Source organism: Balaenoptera acutorostrata, chromosome 17 (assembly GCF_949987535.1).
Source record: "Balaenoptera acutorostrata chromosome 17, mBalAcu1.1, whole genome shotgun sequence".
In the NCBI taxonomy this organism is placed as follows: domain Eukaryota; kingdom Metazoa; phylum Chordata; class Mammalia; order Artiodactyla; family Balaenopteridae; genus Balaenoptera; species Balaenoptera acutorostrata.
Genome location: NC_080080.1, coordinates 81,045,472 through 81,068,949, shown reverse-complemented (window position 1 = coordinate 81,068,949; position 23,478 = coordinate 81,045,472). Strand labels below are relative to the sequence as shown.

The 23,478-nt window shown below is 40.9% G+C and overlaps 1 long non-coding RNA gene and 1 pseudogene across 4 annotated transcripts in view; one reads left to right on the top strand and one right to left on the bottom strand.

Annotated features, from left to right (window-relative positions):
* LOC103010026 (uncharacterized) overlaps positions 1 to 23,478 on the bottom strand; it is a 389,852-nt gene that overhangs the window by 163,256 nt on the left and 203,118 nt on the right. The gene's annotated exons all lie outside the window — the stretch shown is intronic.
* On the top strand, positions 6,323 to 6,582 carry LOC103009739 (signal recognition particle 9 kDa protein-like; annotated as a pseudogene).

Sequence of the window (23,478 nt, the reverse complement as noted above, 5' to 3'; positions counted from 1 at the left end):
TAGATATTTAAGTTAGTGTCTAGACCATGGGGGAAATTCCAGTGATCACTACATGCAAATGTGAGGGGCAGCCTTGTGAGAGCTGGGACAGAAAGCAGAGAAACTGGCAGGGCAATGCCCCTGGGCTCAGGTGAGGAAGGAAGAAGGCGTCAGCAGAGCCATTAGTGACAGAAGCGCTTGGCTGGCTCTGGGGGAGACGATACCAAAGCTCCACTTCTCATAGGTGCATAAATGACGGCTACTCTTACGTAATAATCCATGGAGTAATAATCCAAGGAGAAATTAAAAATGTCTAGTTGAGACAGATTTTAGAAATGATGAAAAGAATAGTTTTACAAAAGAAGAGGCCAAGTCCAAGAGTCCTGTGATGGGTGAAGGTGGCAGCTGCATTGTTACAGGCTGACGTGTGTCCTCCAAAAACCCATGTGTTGAAGTCTCAACCCCCAGCACCTCGGCATGAGACTGTATTTGGAGTTAAGGGCCTTAAAGAAGTAATTAAGTTAAAATGTGGTCACAGAGATGGTGCCTAATCCCAATAGGACTGGTGTCCTTACAAGAAGCGGAGATTAGGACACAGACACCCACAGTGGAAAGACCATGTGAAGATACAGAGAGAAGACAGTCATCTGCAAGCCAAGGACACACCTCGGAAAAACTCAACCCTATCAACACCTTGACCCTGGGCTTCCAGCCTCCAGAACTATGAGAAAGTACATTTCTGTTGTTTAAGCAGCCCAGACCGTGGTGTGTGTGATGGGAGCCCTAGCTTACTAGTACATGAGTCACTAAGCCTAGAGCCCATACTCTCAAACAACCTTTCTAGTGTCTCACACTCTACCCATGCATCAGTATGTTCCCATCCTCCGGTGAGCATTCCTTTCAGATTCTTCCAAACTCTGTTTTTTGGTTGTAAATTATAAACTAATTTCTAATACTTGACCAAGGTTGTTTATATGTAACAGAAATTACTGTGCCCAAGAAAACATCTGAGACAAACCATTGACCAGACTGGATGTCTTGAGGATCATCAAAGTGATGATTTATTTTTAAATAGTTGTTGAGCACCTACTATTTGTCAGCTCTGTCTAGAGGACATTGTAAGGATAAACAATCCTGGGTTTCTATTATTAAGGTATCTGCAGTCGGGTAGGGAGAGAGAATTTGTACAAAACTAAATGTGATAGAAGCCCAGATGTTGCATGCTATAGGAGGACACACACAATGGGAGTTCAAGGAAAAACAATTATTCTTAGAAAAATGGAGTGGGAAAGGGAGTAACCAGGGGAGAATTTATGATTTAATTGGTACTCGGCTAGTCCTTGAATAAAGGTGGCATTTGGCTACAGGAGTATTTATGCATGCAGGCATGTGGGTGGAGGGTCTAGAGCATTTCAGCTACAGGGAAAATGTGTGAATAAACTTAAAAAGAAGGGAGGGGAAACAGTGAGTATTTCAGTTTGAAAAGAACATAAAATATGTGAAACACTTATAAAAGATGGGTTAGGTCTACCTTTTAAAGAGCCATGAAATCCACGAAATTGGACTTCACCGAGGAAGCAAAAAGTCTTGATGTAAATAAAAAACAAACCAATTTGATTCTGTAAAGTATTTTACCACATGCGATTGAAGCAGGACAGCATTACGAAATTACCTTTGAGGTCAGTTAGTATTACAGTGCCTATGCTTGGGAAGTGGCATTCATTTTTCATTAATTTATTCATTACCCAATAGAATATTAAGTACCAAGTATGTGCCAGCTAAACACCAATGAGCTAAAAAGACCACTCCTTGGCTCTATGTGATCAGTGAGAATGGAGGGGATGATGGGGTAAATTAAAAATTATGATGGAGGCAGGAAGGGTAGGATTTTACCATGAGTAGGTGTAGATTGAATTATCCATTGCCTAAGTGGATCCAGGGTGTGAAGAATGAAAATCTCAAAAATCTCTAGAAATATCTGTGATTATAGCCTAGAAGACTAAGACAAAAAAAAAAAAAAAAAAACAAAACACAACTTTTATTTCTAAAAATACTGGGGAAATGAAATAACATTAGTCAAGTTGAGTAAATTCCAAAAAAATTTAAAAGAATAGAACTAGTTCTAAAACATGGAAAAGAAATTCAGGTGGTAACTTCTGTCCTCAAGAGGAAAAGTAGAGAAAATGAAAATAAACAAACGACAGCAACATACCCATTGTAAACTTCAGGCACTTTGAGGAACAAAATATTTTCAAATTTTAAAGAACTGACAAAGAAACTTTTTAAAGAAGGGAGACAGTCTGAAAATCTTCTGTGAGCCATAAATATGAGACATAGTACATGATGAAGTTTTGTTTTGGGCTAAGTTACAACATCTTGAGAGTAAAAAGATGTCTGGGGGGAGTCAGAACATGCTGGACTATACTTCCCTTTCCCCATCCTCCATGTGTTCACTGCCAGGATACAGAAATACAATTCATTTTTGTTTACTTATCTTGTGTATCTTGTATCCTGTGACTTTGGTGAACTTGCTTACTATGTCTAGAAGTTGTTTGGTAGGTTCCTTGTGATTCTCTACAGAAGTAACTGTATCATCTGAAAATAGCTTTGTTTTCCTTTTCAGTCTATAGACCTTTTCCTTTTCTTGCCTTATTGCACTGGCAAGAACTTCCAGCACCGTGTTTAATAAGACTGGTGAAAATGGACATACTTACTTTGTTTGCAATATTTGGGTGAAAGCATTTGACCGTTCACCCTTTAACCTGTTAATACAGTGGATTACACTGATGATTTTTGAATATTAAACAAGCCTTGAATTCCTGGGCTAAACCCTCTTAATTATGCTATATTATTCTTTTGATATATTGCTATATGCTATTTGCTAATATTATGTTAAGGGTTTTTGCATCCATTTTCATGAGGAATATTGGTTAGTGGTTTTCTTTCTTTGTGCTCTCTTTGTCTGGTTTTGGTAACAGAGTAAATACTACCTTCAAAAATGAATTGAGAAGCATTCTTTCCTCTGCTATTTCTGGGAAATTAGTGTTAATTTTTCCTTAAACATTTAGTACAATTCTTTAGTGAAGCCATTTGCACATGAGGATTTTTGAACTAATTCAACTCCTTATTACAAGGAAATATCCCCTATATGTGATTATTATTCTGCTATTGTGCTGTATCTCCGGAGAGTTATTGGACATGTTTCTTTAAAGTTTAGTTATTCCGATCTATACGACAAGGCATGGTACTTAGGGAAAAAACAAACTTGCTCTTTGAGAGCTTTAACAGTTTTTTGAATTTCTGCTGCAAAATTGCTGAAATCCTGAGCAAATTTTGCTTTTGCCAGAGGCCTTGCATTCCTACCATCTTCATCCACATTCAAGTTATCTTGCTGCCCGTTTATACAAGAAGTAAATGAAATGCTGAAAAATGGAAGTGGCATGAGGATAAAAAGAAAATCAACTAATATTCCCTAGGCATTTGGAACATACAAGGCATTGTGATTGCTGCTCTGTGTGATCACAGAAAGAAAAATATGTGACTGGGATTAGAAATTAAAATTAAATGCCATGTGAGAAGATAATCCAGAGTCACACCTGCTTCACATAGCTTATTTAAAATGATAACGAAGTATTTATTGTGAAATAAAGGGAACGTCATGTAGTATTACATACATATTTGACATATCATTCAGATCTCAATGAATTGTTCATTTCACTTCACACAGTGAAAGAGCGATGACAAATTAAATATTACATATTATGTAGCACCAGGTGGGAAAGACGCCTGCTCTATTATAAATTCATGGCAAGAACTAAATTAAGGACACCACGACTAACAAAAATCTAATCTTGTACCACATGCAAAATAGCTCAGTATTGTTGATAATAAAAGGAAATAAAAGTCTTGGGTTGAGTTTAAGATATGTTTCTTAGAGCTTAACTGACGTTCTCAAGAGACAGAGGGAGATTGAAATGAAAGTTCCATCCATCTACGATTATGATGTATTGTTTCAAAAAAATTTATATAGATTTGATTTAGTTGACATGTTATCTGTGCCTCAAGTTTTCAGCTTTTTGTCCAAATTTTGTTAAAAGGTGTTCCTTGTGAAGAAGCCATTGTAACTTTCAAAATGGCTCTGCTTTGCTCTGCTTGATATGTGTCATCTATTGCTTAGTAAAGAATGGCTTACCAGAAACACCACATCCTATGAGCTTGTAAAACAATTTGTGAATCAGGGACATGTTACAGAGCTGACATCAGAGAGGGCATTTAGAAAAGGGAAGCACTGAAAAAGAGCCGAAGTTACCAAGGCCAGCCTCTTAGCCACTAGACAAACTCAGTTCCTTAAGACACTGTGGGGCTTCCCTGGTGGCGCAGTGGTTGAGAATCTGCCTGCTAATGCAGGGGACACGGGTTCGAGCCCTGGTCTGGGAAGATCCCACATGCCACGGAGCAGCTGGGCCCGTGAGCCACAATTGCTGAGCCTGCGCGTCTGGAGCCTGTGCCCCGCGACGGGAGGGGCCGCGAAAGAGAAAGGCCCGCGCACCGCGATGAAGAGCGGTCCCCGCACCGCGATGAAGAGTGGCCCCCGCTTGCCGCAACTGGAGAAAGCCCTCGCACGAACCGAAGACCCAACACAGCCAAAAATAAATAAATAAATAAATAAATAAATAAGAAAATCCTTTAAAAAAAAAAAAAAAAAAGACACTGTGAATTACAGGCACCATGAATCACAGCTTTTACTATGGCACTGGGTGAAAATCGATTCCAGTTTACAAGTATTGATATGGATAATATCAATAAAAACAGGTAATTTTAAGTAAAATAATGTGACACTTTTGTTTTCTTAGCGCTCTCTCCTGTAAACCCTCAGTGTCTCATCAAAGAGGATTTAAGCACAAAGAAGTCTGGATAATCCTATAAAGGTATAACCAAGACTAAAAGCACTGAGTGTAGGAACGTGGGGAGCGGCTGATGCCGCTTGACCGAACGTGCAAGAGGGGCTCCCACCCAACAAGGATGCACTGGGCGCTGCCACATGCCAGGAGTTCTGCTGAGACAGATACGCGGGCGCTTCCAGCAGGCGGCTCGCATTCTCCCAGAAAAGACGGGTTGGCAAGCAAGCGGGGGATGAAGCATTTGTTCCAGGAGGACAAAGAAGGAGGCAATGACCTCTGCCTGGGGGCGGAAGGGGGGGTCAGGGAAGCTACATAAAGGGGACTAAAGCTCTCCATCCAATTTGGGGACCATGTCATGGTGTCTGCTCTACCCCAGGCTGTAGTCTAAGTGTTGGGGACCCCGCTGCGTCCCTAGATCCACCTTCCAGGGCTGAGACACTTCACATAGCCCTGTTTTCAGATGAGATACTGCAGCTTAGAAAGTTGTCAGCATGTCCATATTATATTGCTATTAACTGACACAGCTGAGATGCAAACCAGGATTTTAAAAATTTCTGAAGCCCCTCTCACCACTACACAGACTGCTCTCCGCCCATGGAGAGCCGAGGGTCATGTGACGCCTGATCAGATGTGTGTTTTAGACAAGGTGGAAGGAGAGAAGACAGACATGGATACCAGTTAGGGAGATTATTGGGGGAAAAGGATGGGCATTATGGATGCTGCTATATTTCAGATTCTTATTGAAAACGTGAAACTTAGCATAGAGTTTGTAAGAAAAAGTAATGATATTGATTAAATCAAATGGATTTTAACTCATGAATAGTGTATGGAAAGGAAGGCTCCAGGATGTGAAGGACAAAGTTCCTACAGAGTGTGCCTTCTGTCTGCCTCAGCTGGGGGGGCTGGGACTGCAACATCCTTTGGGGAATTTAATTACTCAGGGATCTGTTGAGTGTTTACTCAGTGAAACGGATACATCCAGGCACAAGCCACTGCTCCTGTTTTCAGAAGCTTCCGAGGAGATGGTGAGGAGACACTTTGTAGAGAAGTAACTATAAGCGAGCATCTAGGTGTCACAAGAGAGGTCCTGAGAGATTTCAAAGGAGTAAGATGGACATTTCTCAATTTTCTAAGACTTCAAAAATATTCCATGTTGGTCGCAAATTAAGCCTTTCTTGTAATACCTTATACATGAATTAAAATCAACTTAACTTGGGAATTCCCTGGTGGTCCAGTGGTTAGGACCGGGTGCTTTCACTGCCGCGGGCCCGGGTTCAAAACCTGTTCAGGGAACTAAGATCCCTCATGCTGCGCAGCACGACCAAACAAACAAAAAAAAAACAACTTAACTTGATAAACATGATTCCCTTTCTTGCAAACAATAAGCTGAGTTTCATGTTCTCCTAAAGAATCTGACTCTGCTCTTCTGCCGCGGGCCCACGATGCCGCAGTACCAGACCCGGGGGAGTTCAGTCGCGCAGCAGAGAAACTCTGCCTCGCAGACCCTATGAAGTCACGTGTGGTTCTCAAATATAGGCATTCTGATGGGAGTTTGTGTATTAAAGTAACAGATGATTTAGTTTGGTTGGTGCAGAGAACTGACCAAGCTCAAGATGTACAGAAGATTGAGAAATTCCACAGTAAACTAATGCGACTTATGGTGGCCAAGGAATCCCGCAGTGTTGCCATGGAAACGGACTGAATGGTTTGAAACGAAGACTGTCTTGCTCTTAGGAAGTAAATATCTTTTGAATTTGAGAAAGTGTTGGGACAGAAAATACTTTATGTAACTAAGTGGGCTATTCAGAAGCCAAGAGATCATTTTTTGTACTTTGTTTTTTTATTTAGAGAGCTAAGAATGTAAATGCTTTCAGTTAGAAAGCCTTTATTTATTTTTGGAAATGGAACAAGGAATGCCTCTATCTTGGAAGCTTTTTGCAGATTGTTTGATGTTAGGCAAAATAAATAATTACTCTCTGGTAAGTTTGCATCAGTAATTTGAAAATGAGATATCAAGAAAAGCCAATTCTTCCATAAATTTAGTTAATCTGTCTTTAAAAGAAAATTAAATGTAACCATTTTGCTGGATTGATATATTTCTTTTGGAGCATAAGTTTTGTGCTGTTGATGACCAGCAAATATAAAATACAGTAACTGGAATTAACTGTGCACAGCAGTATAGCTGATTATATACGGTAGTGTACTCTCAATTATATCTAAAAATAACTGAAAACAAGTATGCTTTACCTTAAACTTTACAAATTTAAACTATATATTTTTGTTTTGTTTTGTTGTTGTTTTTTAACATCTTTATTGGAGTGTAATTACTTTACGATGGTGTGTTAGTTTCTGCTTTATAACAAAGTGAATCAGCTATACATGGACATATATCCCCACATCTCCTCCCTCTTGCGTCTCCCTCCCACCTTTCCTATCCCACCCCTCTAGGTGGATACAAAGCACCGAGGTGATCTCCCTGTGCTATGCAGCTGCTTCCCACTAGCTACCAGTTTTACATTTGGTAGGGTATATAAGTCCATGCCACTGTCTCACTTCGTCCCAGCTTGCCCTTCCCCCTCCCCCTCCCCGTGTCCTCAAGTCCGTTCTCTACGTCTGCGTCTTTATTCCTGTCCTGCCCCTAGGTTCTTCAGAACCATATTTTTGGGGAGGGGGGGATTCCATAAACTATATTTTTAAATATAAGGGATTCATAGTATCACTAACCTGTTGAGCAAAGACTTACTTTGAATCTAATTTTCAGTGCTCAGAAACATCTGCCGTTACTTTAAATGCATGAACAGAATGCTCACTAATGGATTGAAACCACCGTATTACAGAAATATTTGCCACATATTTGCCATCTACATTTTCTCAGAAGGGCTCAGGATTATTTGAACTGTTAAATTTTTGCATACCTCTATGACACCTCAACCCATTTCTCTCATTACTTAACCAACGTGTTAAGTATGACTGTCACAGCTGTTCTCCATTAAACCAAAAGTATGATATTATTTGATATTTATATTATATTTGTAACCTGAATTTTACCACCTAAATACAATGTTCACATGTTGATTCCCACATTAAAATATTTTTTGTTAGGAAAAAAAAAGAATTTGAAAAATAACGACATACATATATATGTATATATACTAACGGATCTACAGGTACCTACTTTTACACTGTTACCTCAACCTACTGTCTTATCAACAATCAATAAACCATAAATATTTGCAGATCTGGGTGAGGAAAAAAAGAAACAGAAATGAAAACCAAAAGAATACAGCTAAAAAATAAGTTTCAATCATGTAATGAAACTCAGTTTTTCTATTTCTGAACAGTATATAATTTTTGTCAATAAATATTTATGTAGAACTTTCTAAGTTAAGGTATTAGACTAAGCACTGCAGGGGAAATAAAAATGAATGAGGCGTGGTTCCTGATTTTGAAGAGTTGGCCAGTGGGTAAACACAGCATTTCCAGTGAAGCCAGATAACCCCCCTTCTAATCCTCATATAAAAAGGAAAAAAATACAGAGAAAAGGTGCTGCTGGCCATCTCTCATTATCTATTTTCTCTCGTGTATTTTTTTAGAAAGGTAGAACTTGAGAATTTATTTCAAAGCACCAATGGAATATGAAGGTCATTTACATAAAAGCCACAGCAAAGAGTGGCCTCTGTCAGGTGACAGGCACACAGGGAAGCACCCTGCACAGCACCCGGCGCTGTCCTGTCACAGAATGAGCGCTGGGGGTCCTTCTGTGGCGGGGAACTCAGGCTAGCAACCCTGTAGGACCAGCTCACTTAATGTGACAGCTGAAATGTTTTATTCCTGACGTCTACTTTTTTAATTTACCTTGGCATTTATCCCTAATTATTACTGAAGAGGCAAAGCATCCTTGATTGCTGACTGTTTGGCTTCTACATACACAACATCTGAATTTAAACAGTATGTTAATTTGGTAGATGCTTTGATCATATATACATGCATATATATCTTATATACATATATCCGTATGTATACATCTGTATGTGTGCATGTATATATACATACACACACACACACACACACACCCGCACAAGTGTTCAAACTCTGTTCTTAGGCTTAATACGAAACTTCAATTTGAAACTTTACAATACATTGTGTTGCACATTATTAACCCTATTGTTAACTTGAGAAAACTAAAGCACACAGGGGTTACATTACCTTCTCCAAAGTAGTACAGCTTTTTAATAGAAGAGCCAGGATTTGAATCCAGTCAGACTGACTCAAAAGTCCAACCTCTTAACCACTACACCACAGCACAGAATGAGGATAATAGAAATAGCAAGATTAACGCCTAGATCTCTGGCTTGTGCAATGTGGGAATAATGGTACTGTTAACTGAATGAATGAATGAATGGATGAATGAATGAATGGGTCTAGAGCGGGAGATAGAAAAGAGATGACTTGACTTCAGATTGCCTCAGAAGTGTTGTCAGATATCAGGTCTACGTATGACGTGAGGCGCACGAGACACAGCAGACAGGGTGTTTCAAGACACCAGTAGGAGGTGTGGATAGAGAGACAGCACCGGGCTCATCTTTGGGAAGAGGACGCCGTGCGTGAGCCTGGGTACCGCCCCCCAACCCCCCGGGCAGCCTCGCTGACCCCCAGCCGTCGCTCTGTGGATGGAGCCCTAGGTCCTTCCTGGGTCAAAGTCCCCCCCGTACACACCTGTTTACCTTGCCATCCTCACTTCTCTCAGATGCACCAGTCACAGCCATGATCCAGCTCAACTTCATTTGATCTCACCTGAGTACAAGTGCCATGGGTGTCAGGTCACCTTCTCTAGGGAGCCTTTCCTGAACCGCCAAGGCTGGGCCAGGTGGAAGTTCATCACACCTCCTCAGCACCTTCTACTCACACCTGCCCCACCACCCGCTGTGGGCCAAGAAGGTACGGAAGAGGAGGGCTCTGATCTACCTAAGTGTATCCTCACCACATCACACAGCGTCTGCACGACACACACTTGATGGGGTTCAGGGCAGGCCGCCCCCGAATATGCCCTTTGGCATATTGATTATTTTGAGTTAAAGCTACTTGAGAAACAGCCAGTGCAAGAAGGGCACTCTGACTCTCCTTCGTCCCCCTGAAAGCAGGAGATAAACCTCTCATGTGAAGATGCTCTCCCGGTACCAGGAGGGTTCAAGGCAACCTTATCACCAGAGGCAGGGAACTCAGGGCCCAGAGGCTGTACAAACAGACCCTGGGAATTCTGTATGAATTTGCTCCCCAAGCCCAAACCCCTCTGTTTTGCCAATTCTTCATAAATTTATTGTTTCTTTGTCTAAGTATAAAAGCTGCCTGCTTTGGTCACTTTTTTGAGCCCCATATCTTTGAGGCTCCCATACATACAAAATTAAATTTGTTCCTGTTAACCTGTCTTACGTTAATTTACAGGCCAATCAAAGAACCTAGAAGAAAAGAAAGAAAAAGATTTTCCCCTACACACTCAATAAATATTTAAATGAATGAATGAATGAAATCAAAGAGGCCAAATCATTATTTTTAAATAACCAGTTCTTTGTTATCTTCTGAGTTTAAGACTATGATGTCAGGAATCAGACTGTCTGGGTTTGTATCCTGTCTTCCACATTTAAAATATATTATATTGGAGAAGCCATTTAAACATTTTTGACTCTGTCCTCTCATTTGTAAATGAGGAGGATAATATAATCTATTTCATGGGGCTGTTGAGAGTATTAAAGGAGTTAATGCAAGTAAAGCACCTTGCAAGAATGCCCTACACAGAGTAAGCTCAAATGTGGCTCTTAGTTTTGGAATAAACTTTAGAGAACAAGATAACTGACTTACTTAGTTCATAAATAACTTTTGCATAATGCCGCAGTTATAAATATATTCTTGTTCGTAACCCACAACTGCCATTCAAACAAGGCTGTTGAATGAATTAGAACTTAAGAGATTATGTTTGCAAACTCTTTTGCGAGGTAATTCCAAGTGAGTTTAAAAAACATTTTCCCCCAAAACAATTGGGTGTATGCATTTTAGGATTTTTTTAAAAATTCACATTTCTTTATAGTGAAAAATAGCACAGAAAATTTTGCAGAGCTTTTTAAAGTGCAGCAATTTGCTGTTTAAAATTAAACCAGTAGAAACCAAATTAAATCGGGCTTGATGGTGAGTGCTGAAAAAAGGAAAGTTTAGTTCAGTGTGTGTGTAGGTTTCAACCGTGTCCCAAAGAGTCACATCAAAACTCAGACCACATCAGGTCTGGCCCAGAGATGGAGATATGTAAGTAGATACTTCAGGACAAAGGTTATGGACATTAATGATTAATTTAACGAAATCAGAAGATTCTGAAAACGGCGGGCTGCTTTAGGAATATGTCTGGACGCTCCGATTGTTGGAGGGGATTGACATCACTTCATGGGGATACAAGTTCACGGTGGGAAGGGTGAGCTTCAGTAGCTCACACATTTTTCCATGAATTGATCAAATCTCTGCAACTATGTAGTGTCCCAACACTGCACTCCACATATTAAAAATATACCAATAATGACAGACTTTAAAAATTCACAAAAATATACGACACTTTCTGATTTTATCTTCAACACTTGTTTCTTACATTTTAGCACTTCTCACTTGTTTGAATGGAAAAAAGTACAAATAACAATTTAAAGAAAAACTAAAAATGACAATTTTGGGGGGTGTTTGAGAACAAGATTATCTAATGCTGTGGCTTTATGTTGTGTATATATGCTATAATAGCAAAATGTAATTCCTACTTCCTATGAAGGAATGAAGTATATAAACATTTCATATCTTTAGACGATGTTTCATCTGAACTAGTGAGACATACTGAACTTCCTCCATGATTGTTTTGAAGTGAAGGGTTCACAGCAGGAAACCATTGATATTTCTTCACACTCTTACTGGCATTTCATTTTCTTTTTACTTTACAATTGTTTTCGTTATCTACTGCAGTGTAACAAGTTACCACAAACAAAGTGGCTTAAAAGAATACAAATGCACGCTCATGGATTGAATTGTGTCCTCCTAAATTCATATGTTTAAGTCCTAACCCCAGGACCTCAGGATGTAACCTTATTTGGAAATAGGGTCATTGCAGATGTAATTAATTAAGAAGAGGTCGCACTGGGGTGAGGGGTTCCTGATCCACTGCAGCTGGTGTCCTTATAAACAGAGGGACCTCGGACTCAGAGGCACAGGGGTTGAACATCATGTAAAGAACGAAGCAGAGACTGGGGTGATTCAGGACAAGCTGAGGATGCCAACGGTGCCAGCAACCCCAGGAGCTGGGCGAGAGCAGGGGACAGAGTCTCCCGACAGCCTCAGTCGGCACCAACCCTGCAGCACCTTGATCTCGGACTTCTGGCCTCCAGGACAATGAGATAAGGACGGTCTGCTGTCTAAGCCACCCGGCCCGTAGGACGTTGTTATGGCAGCCCTAGGAAACTAGCACACGGATGGTCTCTCAGTTTCATGGGTCAGAATCAGGCACCGGTTAGCTGGGTCCTCTGCTCTGAGTCTCGTCAGGCTGCAACCAAGAAGTCAGCTGGGCTGCATTCTCGCCTGGAGACTTACTGGGAAAGAATCGCTTCCGAGCTCATTCAGGTTGTGGGCGGAACTCATCTGCCCCGAATATATGACCGAGGGCCACCTGCAGGGCCCAGAGGCCACCGGCGTTCCCCACGTTCCCCACCACGTGGCCCTCTGCACTGACAGCCCACAACATGGCTGTTTGCTTCCTCAAGACCAGCGGGGGAAGTCCTCTCACTCTGGTTAGATGGAGCTTTATGTGATGTCACGTAATCGTAGGGGTGACTTGCCATCCCCTTTGCCATATTCTATTGGTTAGAAGCAGGACCGGGTTCTGTCTACACTGAGGGCGGGAACGCAGAAGTGTGTGACTCGCTGGGGCGACCTGGGGGCCTGTCTCTGCCCCAACAGGCATTCACCCTGTGCACCGCACTCGACTTCTTTACATGAGTCAAGAGGACTTTTCTCACAATAAAAAAATACTGTACTGTCAATACGTAACACACCACAAATTCTATCCTTTTCCTGTAATTATAGCTCTTTAAAAATTATAAAGTCTTTATTACCAATTTTGGAGGGAGTATTAAAAAAATTAATAAAAGCTCTTTGTATCAACTTTAGAAAATAAGGTACAAAAAAGAAAACAACTAAAAAGCATTCATAATCCTCAGAGTCTCAAGGAAGATAATTGCTGTGAATGTCTTCAATTCATAAATTTTAAATTCTGATACATATTTTGATACATAATGTTATCATTACTATTTTTTAACTATTTCCACTTAACTTTCGTTAACCTTCTTGACAAACTATTTATTTGCTCAAATGATTTAAAATTTCTAAATAAGAATTTTATTTTCAATTGAATCATTTAATTTTAGATTAGTTGAATTGAAGAGTATTGCCCATGTGAAGTTTGTTCTTGAGAATTTTAGTTTTCCTTGTGATATAGCATATAACCAACTTTTGAAAAGTCTCCAGGAATATTTGAAGGTAAAATGAATTTTAGTTTCCAGGGTACGAAGGTGGATACATCTCTCATAAATTGATCTCATTAATGGTGCTCAAATACACTTCGGTTAAAGAGAGCTGAATAGATGCTAAGCTATTTCAAAGGCAAGAGTTTCTAATTATAGCACGTATAGATTACTAAATGAAAGTAGACTATCCTGTCTCAGTTAATGACCTTCTTCTTTAAACTCCGCCTTCTTTAAAGTTGCTATTGCCACTCCTGTTTCTATCTCTTTGGAAGCCGGACTTACTTTTACCTATACTTTTATATTTGAGCATTCTCAATATTTAGCTTATGTATGTCTCTTGCAATGGTGTAGAGTTGAAATTTGCTCTGGACACATCTATGAATTTTCTACTTTTAACAATTCCCTTAACGCATTGAAACTTCAGCTCTATCTGGGTCGTATTAGCTTTCTTTAATTTCACTTTTGGTTCATTGATGAAACAAAAACCTTCAGTTTCAACATTGTTCATGTTATTCTCCTTGGGATTTGCAGGGCATACATCCTGGTTTTACAGGTAAGTACCTTTATATTTCATGGGAGACTATTTGAAATGAAATCTCACTAATTTTCAATAGTAATACTTAATATTAATAATTCTAAATACTAAATAATAGTAAATGGGAAATGTCTGATGGAAAAACAAATTTGGGGGATTAAGAGACCATTTCTTAATTTAAACAACTTAATGAAACCTTGCTTATAAATAACCTAGGTCTGATATAGGAAGATGCTGTCCCCCTGGGATGTCATAGATTATAATGCTGTATTTGGAAGATAACTTAATATCCTCAGAACTTATAAGAGGCTATTTTCAAGCAAATGTTTTATGTTCTTTGTAAAGTGGGTATTATCAGCAGAGTCTGATTCATTAACTGTATCACCTTTTGAACATACCATGTTTTGCACCATTTCAGGGCTGTTTAGTGCCCTTTCTCCTGCTATGAGGTTTGTTCTCACCTTGATTCCAACAAGCTTTTCATATAAGATATTCTGTACTAGCAGATCCAAGGAGAGCAGGAAGTGTCCTTACAGTGTTGTATTAAAAGCAGCAACAGGACTTCCCTGGTGGCACAGTGGTTAAGAATCCGCCTGCCAATGCAGGAGTCACGGGTTCGAGCCCTGGGCTGGGAAGATCCCACATGCCGCGGAGCAACTAAGCCTGTGCGCCACAACTACTGAGCCTGCGCTCTAGAGCCCGCGAGCCACAACTACTGAGCCCACAAGCCACAACTACTGAAGCCTGCACACCTAGAGCCCGTGCTCTGCAACAAGAGAAGCCACCACTCGCCGCAACTAGAGAAAGCCCACGCGCAGCAACGAAGACCCAACGCAGCCATAAATAAATAGATAATTTTTAAAAAAAATAGTGACAACTTTCAAAGACCAACCTGAGAACACTCTTGCAATTAAATTGGTTCATTAAAATCTTTATAAGAATTGCTAAAATCTTACTTCTTTAGCAATACTTTGAAGGCTTTTTGTAAGTTAAACATGAAACAGCCATAGCATCATGAAGTATTATGGTAATAAGATCAGTCTCTTATGGAAGAAATTAAACTTTCACTAGCTTATAAACATAAGAACAATTTATTTGAACGAAAGTCATGAGTAAACATAAATATTTTTACATTTGTACATAAAATATACTGTATTGAAAATTACTTGATGTTTTAAAGACAGAGCTGAATGTGAAGTATGTGGCTAGAAATTCCAAGACCAGATGGTTCCACAAACCCCAGCAGAAAATATGCATCTGCTGGCTCTTTGTGAAACTGTTTTGTTTGAAGGAGGTTTTATTTCATCACGTGGCATGGTGTCTTAACAGATCATTCGTCTTGTCTTAGGAACGTACCACCTGCATTAGGTGTTATTTCTTATTTCCAGAATGAGTGGAGAGCAAGTCGTTTTCTGTTTGATACTCAAGGAATTTTATCAGTGGAGTTTGATTTACTTGATTTACGGCACAAACAAATGTGCCAATTATAGAGTTTGCTGAAATAAGTAGATAGGTAATAAGGACTTGTGAATACTATTTAATTGCATCTGTAATCCTACAACATTATGCAAAGACCCTTGTCAATTGATTAGATGATACTGAAAATTACTTTAAATTGATGATAAAATGTCAAGTGTTGCATTTACAGTGTGTTAGCATAGGATTCCAAGTAGGAAGGTCAGCCAGCTGAGGAAGAGTTCCCATATTTACGCGGAGGAACTTGTAGAAAGTGGAAAAAAGACTAGCTACGAGATTCACGGCAGGAGAAGGAGAAACAAAAACAAAAACTGTACTTGGACTTGGGTCGTCCAAGTTCTGTCCGGGGCTCTGCTAATCAGCTGAGGGTAAGTTACTAAGACCTTTCCAACTTTTGCTTCCTCATCTTCAAATGGAGTGTTTTGTTTCATTTTTTAGTCAAACGATCTCTCAGGACATCTCTAGCTCTGAAAACCTATAACTAAGAGAACTAAGGGAAGAAAAGAACCTAGAAACATAATGTGAAATGCTTTATAGTTTATAAATTAAATGATGTAAGATATTAAATCTCAATGAAGATTTGAGAAATTTTGCATTATCTTACATACTGGTAAAATAAGATTCCTAGCTTTCTTATTATTTTCGTTGGTTCTGTCATTTGCTAATCTTGATTGCTGTGATCTTTTGATAATTATAAGTTTACATTTCCTTTGTGAGGCTCCCATGTTCCCTTTACTTTAAAAGCAAATCAAATCAATCATTACTTTGAACGCTTGTAACTTATAACTTCAACAGTGCAGGCTCTATCTTAGACCCCTCACTTCTCCTCATGCTTTGCTCCGTATTTTCAGTGAGAACCTACTGTTTCCCAGCACAAACCTATGGCACTTGTACTACATGGATAATGTACAATTACTATGGCATTATTACTACTAGAATTACTACTTTTCTGCTGAAATAAGAGTAACTCCAGGTCAAGCAATTGACTCATCTATAATTACCCCTGCCAGCTAGCCTGGTGTTTAAATATGCTTTGAGTCACCTTGTTGGTTGTTTTGACACAGTACAGACACGTGTCAATTGAACAGCATTTTCTCATGTACTCGGAAAAATAGAAACCTCATGGACAATAGGTAAAATAATCGTTCACCAGAATCTTCCATGATTTGAATTAGAATATTGTTTCTTTATCCTTACCAGAATTCACCATTCCAGAGTGTTATACTAAAAGACTAACTCATGAATGTCCCAATTTTCTCCTGTATAACTTGCACCAAAGGCCTGCATCTACCTCACGGCAGTTTGTACCCACCATCGGCAGATGGCTCCCGGCTCACCTCGACTGTTTTTCCTCGTCCTCTGCCACCACTGGGAGCAGTGCCAGTGCAAATCGCGGGCTTCCCAGAATGACTTCTAGTGCCCTGCTGGGTGGCACGACAAAAAAATTCAACAGGGAACATCGAGAATTAGTCCCTGAAGGAGGTCATCCTAGTATACGGCACCGAATTTGTCTTTAGATACATGTGATCATATTAGTTCACACATATTTGGATGCAGCTGGCCCAGAGGGGAGACAGCAGACATTTTAAAAGCGTGTGTCAAAATACAGAGGCCCAGCAAAAAAATAAACCCACAAGGCAAAAGCAAGAAGTTGGCAATGCCAAAATAGAACACATGGGATGCCTCAGGAAGAGGGTTCCCTGAACTTGGGGAAGTTAGTGGTGTGATTTTTGTTTTTCACCGAGAGCCTGTGGATATGCCTTTGGTGAGGAAGGGAAAACAGCCAGTTGGACCATCAGCCCACTGTCTACAACACACCTTGTCACTTCTGGACAGCACACTTTAATCAAGATTTTGATAAATTACAGTGTTTTGAGAGACTAACCGACATGCAAAATCAGAACTGTGAAGCAAGTCTAAAAAAATGGGGCGTTTGAGGGCTGGATGTCTATTTAGTGAAAATGAAGACTTACTGGAGAAAAGATCCATCTTCAAAGAATAGATGCCACGTCCCACGTTTCTCCACACAGAAACAAAATGACCAAATAGAAACCTCTCATGGTAAGTTTGGTCTCAGTGCAATATTAAAAATAAACCCTAATAACTTGTTTTTAAAGGAAATAGACTCTTAGGAAACACAGACTCGGATCCCATGGGATTTACATCTTCGCAGATGTCAGGGCAAGAGGGAGGATGGATGAGCCCACAGTCAGTGTGTTTGCTTTTTCCCTGGGGTAACCCCTCAGGTTCTGTATAAGAGCAATTTTAATCTTAAAATTAAAACCTGTGCTTTATAACTCAATTCCAGGTCCTACCTTAGCCTCGGAGCAAAACTGGTTTTCTCACCGCTTGCCTTGGCATATTTTTAGCGCAGACCACAGTGCGCAGGAAATGATTAGACAGGAACCTCTGTGACCTGCAACAGCCAGCCTGCTGCTTAAGCCTTAAGCTGCTTAAGTCCCACGGGAAAGCTCTGGTGCCCAGGTTTTCCCCAAGGAGCTCAGACCTTCATCAGAAGGCAGCTCATCCAACGGCAAGAAGAAAGGTCCCTGCCAGACAGGTAGATCGCTCACCACAGGACCCTAGGATCTGCAGGCATGGACGTGGCCTCACGGGTTCCAGCATCTGGAGGACAGTCCTCCCCTCAGCTCCCAGCCCCACAGGGACCTGGAGGCCCGTGGGTGCCAGTGTAGGCAGACAGGGCTGTGCTGAAGCCCTGGGGACTGAACAGCCAAGAATCCTCCCGCAGGGCTGCAGCCCCAGAGAACCACGCCCCGCCTGGCCGAGGGCTCAGGGCGGCTCAGCTCTGGAAGGATCCGAGGCCAGGTGTCTGGTCTCAGAAGGTGAAGAACCTGGGTAGGTGGGCTGCCTTCCTGCCCCAGCCTGGGAGGGGCTGACGTCACAGCCCAGTCCCTCACCTTCTGCCAGGTTTCAGCCCCAGAGGCACCTCAACAAGCTGGCCTGAACCCCATGATCCAAGAAAGGAAGAGCGTCCAGTTTAGGAGCCCGAGAGCCAGAGAGAGAGGATGCCCCATGGGGTGGAAGAGACACAGATGAGAATACAAGGACTAAGCCATCGCAAATGCTGCAGAAAAAAGCTTTTCAAAGCTTAAACAGATGATGCTGGAACTAAGAAACTAAATAGGTAAATTTAAGAGGTAGATGTTCCCTGCTGAGACTGAAATCAGTGAATCTGATACGTGTGGTCATGTGCAAAAATAAATCAGAGCATTTAGCAAAAACATAAAAAAGGTGGAACTATGAGGATAAAGCAGAGAGATTGGGAGGGTAGATCCTGCAGGCCTAGCTCCCAGGGACATTTCAAAAGGGAAAAAAATTATATAACACAATATTTAAGGACTATACAATAATCAAGGAAATATGAAATTCAAATTTCCCTTTGTTGAATAAAAATGTGTATCTGTGAATTGAAATTGCTCACTAAGTTTGAGACTGGGTTAGTAATAAAAGTTGCCTTTAGGCATATTGTGATCTAATTCTGAAACTCTGAGAAAAAAAAGAATAAAAAGATCTAATATAATCATTGTACTAAAGAATCTGAAAAACCTATATAAACAGGAAAAAATTGGTATCTAAACTTCCAACTGCAATATAAGAAGGCAAAAATCAATGAGGGTAAAAAAAGACCACAATTCAGGAATCCTATACAAAGTAAGTTAGCCTTCACTTTTCAGAGAGAAAAAGATATTTGAGGGTAAAACATAGCTCAGAACATTTTACACAAGTACCCCAAGTGAGAAGAACATTACTTGAAAAAAAAAAAAAAAACTATATAGGTTTTTCAACCTTGGGAATCTCACGGCCGCTCATGTAATCCCGCGGGGACTCTGCCTTCACATGCACACCAGCCTGGCCTTGCTGAATGCTGTCACCACTGTCGCAGAGCACACAGCCCAGCGACGCCTGTCTCAGTCAAGCTAGCTGCATGGGGCTGAAAACTCGGGGGTTTTGGTACCAGAACCTGGTGGTGAGCAAAGAACGATGCGTGTGACAGTCGGTCCTGGGCTGAGCCGAACACAGGCAGCCGAAGGGAAGCAGCTGGAAAGGCGGATACTCGCTCTCCAGCTAAGGAGGCTCTGAACTGCCACCAATAAGTTCTTAAACCCCATGCTTGTGAACTATCCCTTTCTATTCAAGTTTTACAAAATGATTCAAGGTATAAGTTCTGTCAAGTTTTTTTTTTAAGCACATCTTTTCATCTAAAACTTCACGAATTGGCCTTAGGAATTGCACGATTTAATATCCACATGTTAGCCTAAAAGGGATATATTGCTTTTAATTATTAATATATACTAGCTGATTATCTCTTGACTAATTAAAACAAACACATGCATTTTTAAATGAAAGGATACAGTTTCAAAACACTATTAAAGGGAGCACCTGTGTTCATTGTTTCAAGAAATAATTGAGTACCGCATGCCAAGCACTTTTCTCCTGCTGGGTACACCACAGTAGACTACGATGGGACACAGGAGAATCGGTGCCACTGACATGGTCCTATGAGCGGAGTGGTGTCCCCCTCAGATTCACATGTTGAAGTCCTAACCCCCGGTACCTCAGAATGGGGCTGCATTTGGAGACAGGGCCTTTAAAGAGTAGTTAAGTTAAAAAAAAAGGTCATTAGGATGGACCCTAATCCGATATGACTAGTGTTCTTATAAGGAAAGGAAAAGTGGACCCAGGCTAGAAGGAAGACCACGTGAAGACACAGGGAAAAGACGGCTGTCCCCCAGGCAAGGAGAGAGCCCCCAGCAGGAACCAACTCTCCCAACACCTTGATCTAGGACTTCCAGACTGCAGAATTGTAGGACACTAAATTATCTTATTTAAGCCATGCAGTCTATGCTATGCTGTCATGCAGCCCTAGCAAACTAATACACGTGGGGAAGACAGCTTACTCAAAAAACCAAAGCTTTCTATTTTACATTTGGTAGTGTATACATGTCCGTGCCACTCTCTCACTTTGTCCCAGCTTATCCTGACCACCTAGAGGGGTGGGATAGGGAGGGTGGGAGGGAGACGCAAGAGGGAGGAGATATGGGGATATATGTATATGTACAGCTGATTCACTTTGTTATACAGCAGAAACTAACACACCATTGTAAAGCAATTATACTCCAATAAAGATGTTAAAAAAAAAAAACCAAAGTTTTCCCAACTTTGTTTAGTTTTTGACTACATATATCCTTAAATTATTGCCAATTAAACATACTGGCCACATTATGTGTTGCAATAAATCCAGGGTGCTAAAAATAATCTATAAGAATTAATGAACTATATAATGAACTTATAATCTATAAGAATTAATGAATAGTATAATAATACTATTAATGTTTGCCAATGTACAATAAAAAGAGTTAAATCTTTTACTACTTTCTTTACAATATAATTCGTAAATGGAAGAGATTTGGAAGAACAATTTTAAGGAAAGAATAATTTCTAGTATAATGTTCATTAAAACTAAGTTCTAGGCAGTGTTTTACGTCCTTTGTATGTATCACCTCTGCAGTAACACAAAAGGCTTGTCAAACAGGCTCACAAGAGTCCTAGCTCTTGCTCAACTTCACTAATGATTCCGAAGCTACAACGTCTGTAGCACATTTGGTCCAAGTGATACAAGAGTAACAGTGGGTTTCATGCCAAATCGGGGGCAGCTGCTCAGTTTTTGTTTTCTTACTTTTTGTACTTGGTCTGTCTGGCAACTGTAAAGATGTCACACGACTAACTTACATTCCCCTGCCAGCTGAGTCCCGTGATTCCATAGATTCAAGTTTATTTACAATAGACACTTCGGGCGAACCAAGAGATTCCGGGCAGGATTCCCAGTTACCTTTCCACTAGGAAATGCCCTCAGCACACAGCTTTGCAAGGAGGTCTGGACAGAGGTCTTCAGCGAGGACGCGGCGGGAGGGCTCCGCCCTGCTGTCGAGTCCTGCGCCCCCACGTCATGGCCAGCTGCCACGATCCACGAAAGCCACGAGCTCTTGTTGTGCACACTTTGCAGATCAGGAAGCAGCTTTAGAGCAATACGCCTCCCAGAGGTAAACGGCTGTGAGTAGAGGTGCCTCGACTCAAACACATGGCAGTGAGTCTACACAGCCTCGTAACCACCGGCTTCCTACGCCTTCCTGGACAGTCTATTTCTTTTCTTCTTACAAAGATTTATAAGAATTTGCAAAAACGGATGCTATCTGGTATTATCAGTGGTGAGAAAAACTCTGTAACCAGATGCTATCTGTTATTTCTTGCATTCCATATATTTTATATAACAGAAAGCATGGAATCACACTATCATGTTTTCCTACATATACTTTGGAGCAAAAAAACCAATTTTGTTATCTCTGAGAAGTATAACAGATAAAGCTTCACCGCTCTCCATCTCTCAGCCGCTGAAGCTGGTAACGAGCATGCACATCAGCCCTGGTCCCACCCTCGGACCAGGCTCAGGTCCCCAACCAAAGGGCGGGCCAGAAGCCAGTGTCACGCGGGGTGCCGTACAGCCTGGGACAGACAGGAGGATGTCACACGCTAGAGTCTGAAAGTGACAACGGCAGTGTGATTTATACAAATGACGGCAAAGCGTGATTTTATTTTATGCATACAAAAAGGAAATGCAGATATTACTACTATTCCCATTTCACAGGTAAAATCACTGAGGTGATGAAAGAATTCAGGGATCACCCAGCTGGCAGGGAGCAGAGCAGTGACCTAACCAAGGACATTTCACAGCAAAATCATGTTGCATCCACTGTGTTATTCTCTATAATTAACCTATAAGTATATGGAATATAACTATATCTGTGTGTGTGGGTATGTGTATGTATGTGTATGTGTGTGTACATATATCCAACCAATTCTTTCAGAAGCATTTAGAAAATAAACGAATTAAGCATTCAAAAATTTACATGTCAGTGTATAGGATAGGTATGCTAAACAGCATAAAAAATAATGTGTAGAAATAATATGGAAACAGAGCAGGACCCTATGGTCCTTACCCCCCATTTCCTCCACCTGCCTTTTGTCTGTAGAAAAACTGTAGCCAAAGAATATGTTTAATCAGAGAGGTCAGAAAATGCAGAAGCAAAGAAATACAGCCAAAAAGGACAAAAAAATAATAGTTTAGTTATTAAGCAAAGTCCAGGACCTTTAGTTCCTCAAGGGCTACTGATAATAATCTGACCTGTATCCTGTGAGGTGTCTTGCAGATACTGAAACCCTCACCAGGTGGAAGAAGTTAACTACATGATGACCAGACTGTAACCATGACGTAAGCTGCTACAAGTGCAAGAACTGGCCTCAAGGAAATGGGAACAAGCTGACCCTGGAGCTGAAGATTACCTGTACCTAAAACAATCGAGATGACGCTGGTCAGACGACCAGTGACCAATTTCAAGATGCCTGTCGGGGCTGACTGTGCTGTTTCTGAATGTAGACCCCTCCCTCTGTCTATAAAAGCTCTTGCCCACTGATTGTCAGTCGGGGGAGTCAGCCTTTGGACACAAGTTCGCCCTCTCCCCGGGTTGCCGGCCTCTGAAACAAAGCAAACTTTCCCTTCCACCAAAGTTGCCTCTCGAGTATTGGCTTTAGGGCGGCGAGTAGCCAGACCCCACTTTCGGTAACAATATAATGTGTTAGATAAATTTTCTCTTGCTAAAAAGACAATGATCATTTGATCTGGAATTTAAAGCAGTTTTTTAAAACTAAAAAAAAAAATCATAATGCAAATGATGATTTAAGACAAACAGCTTTGGACACATCACCCACTTAAAGAAAGAAAACATGACCAATACTTTTGAGGCTCGTGGGAGCTGCTCTGACTGTGTTTCTCCTACCCCTGAAGATAAGCATGGGGACAGCGGAACATACTTGACTCTGTCGTCTTATTTCACCCCTGCAACTCCACAGGTTCCTAGAGCACAGCTGCATGTGTCACCCTGACACCGATGGAAACTGGGTGCACTTCCTTCTCTCACTCCGCGGTGCATCTGGAGATCCAGGCACACGGGCGCACGTCTCTGCCGTTAGG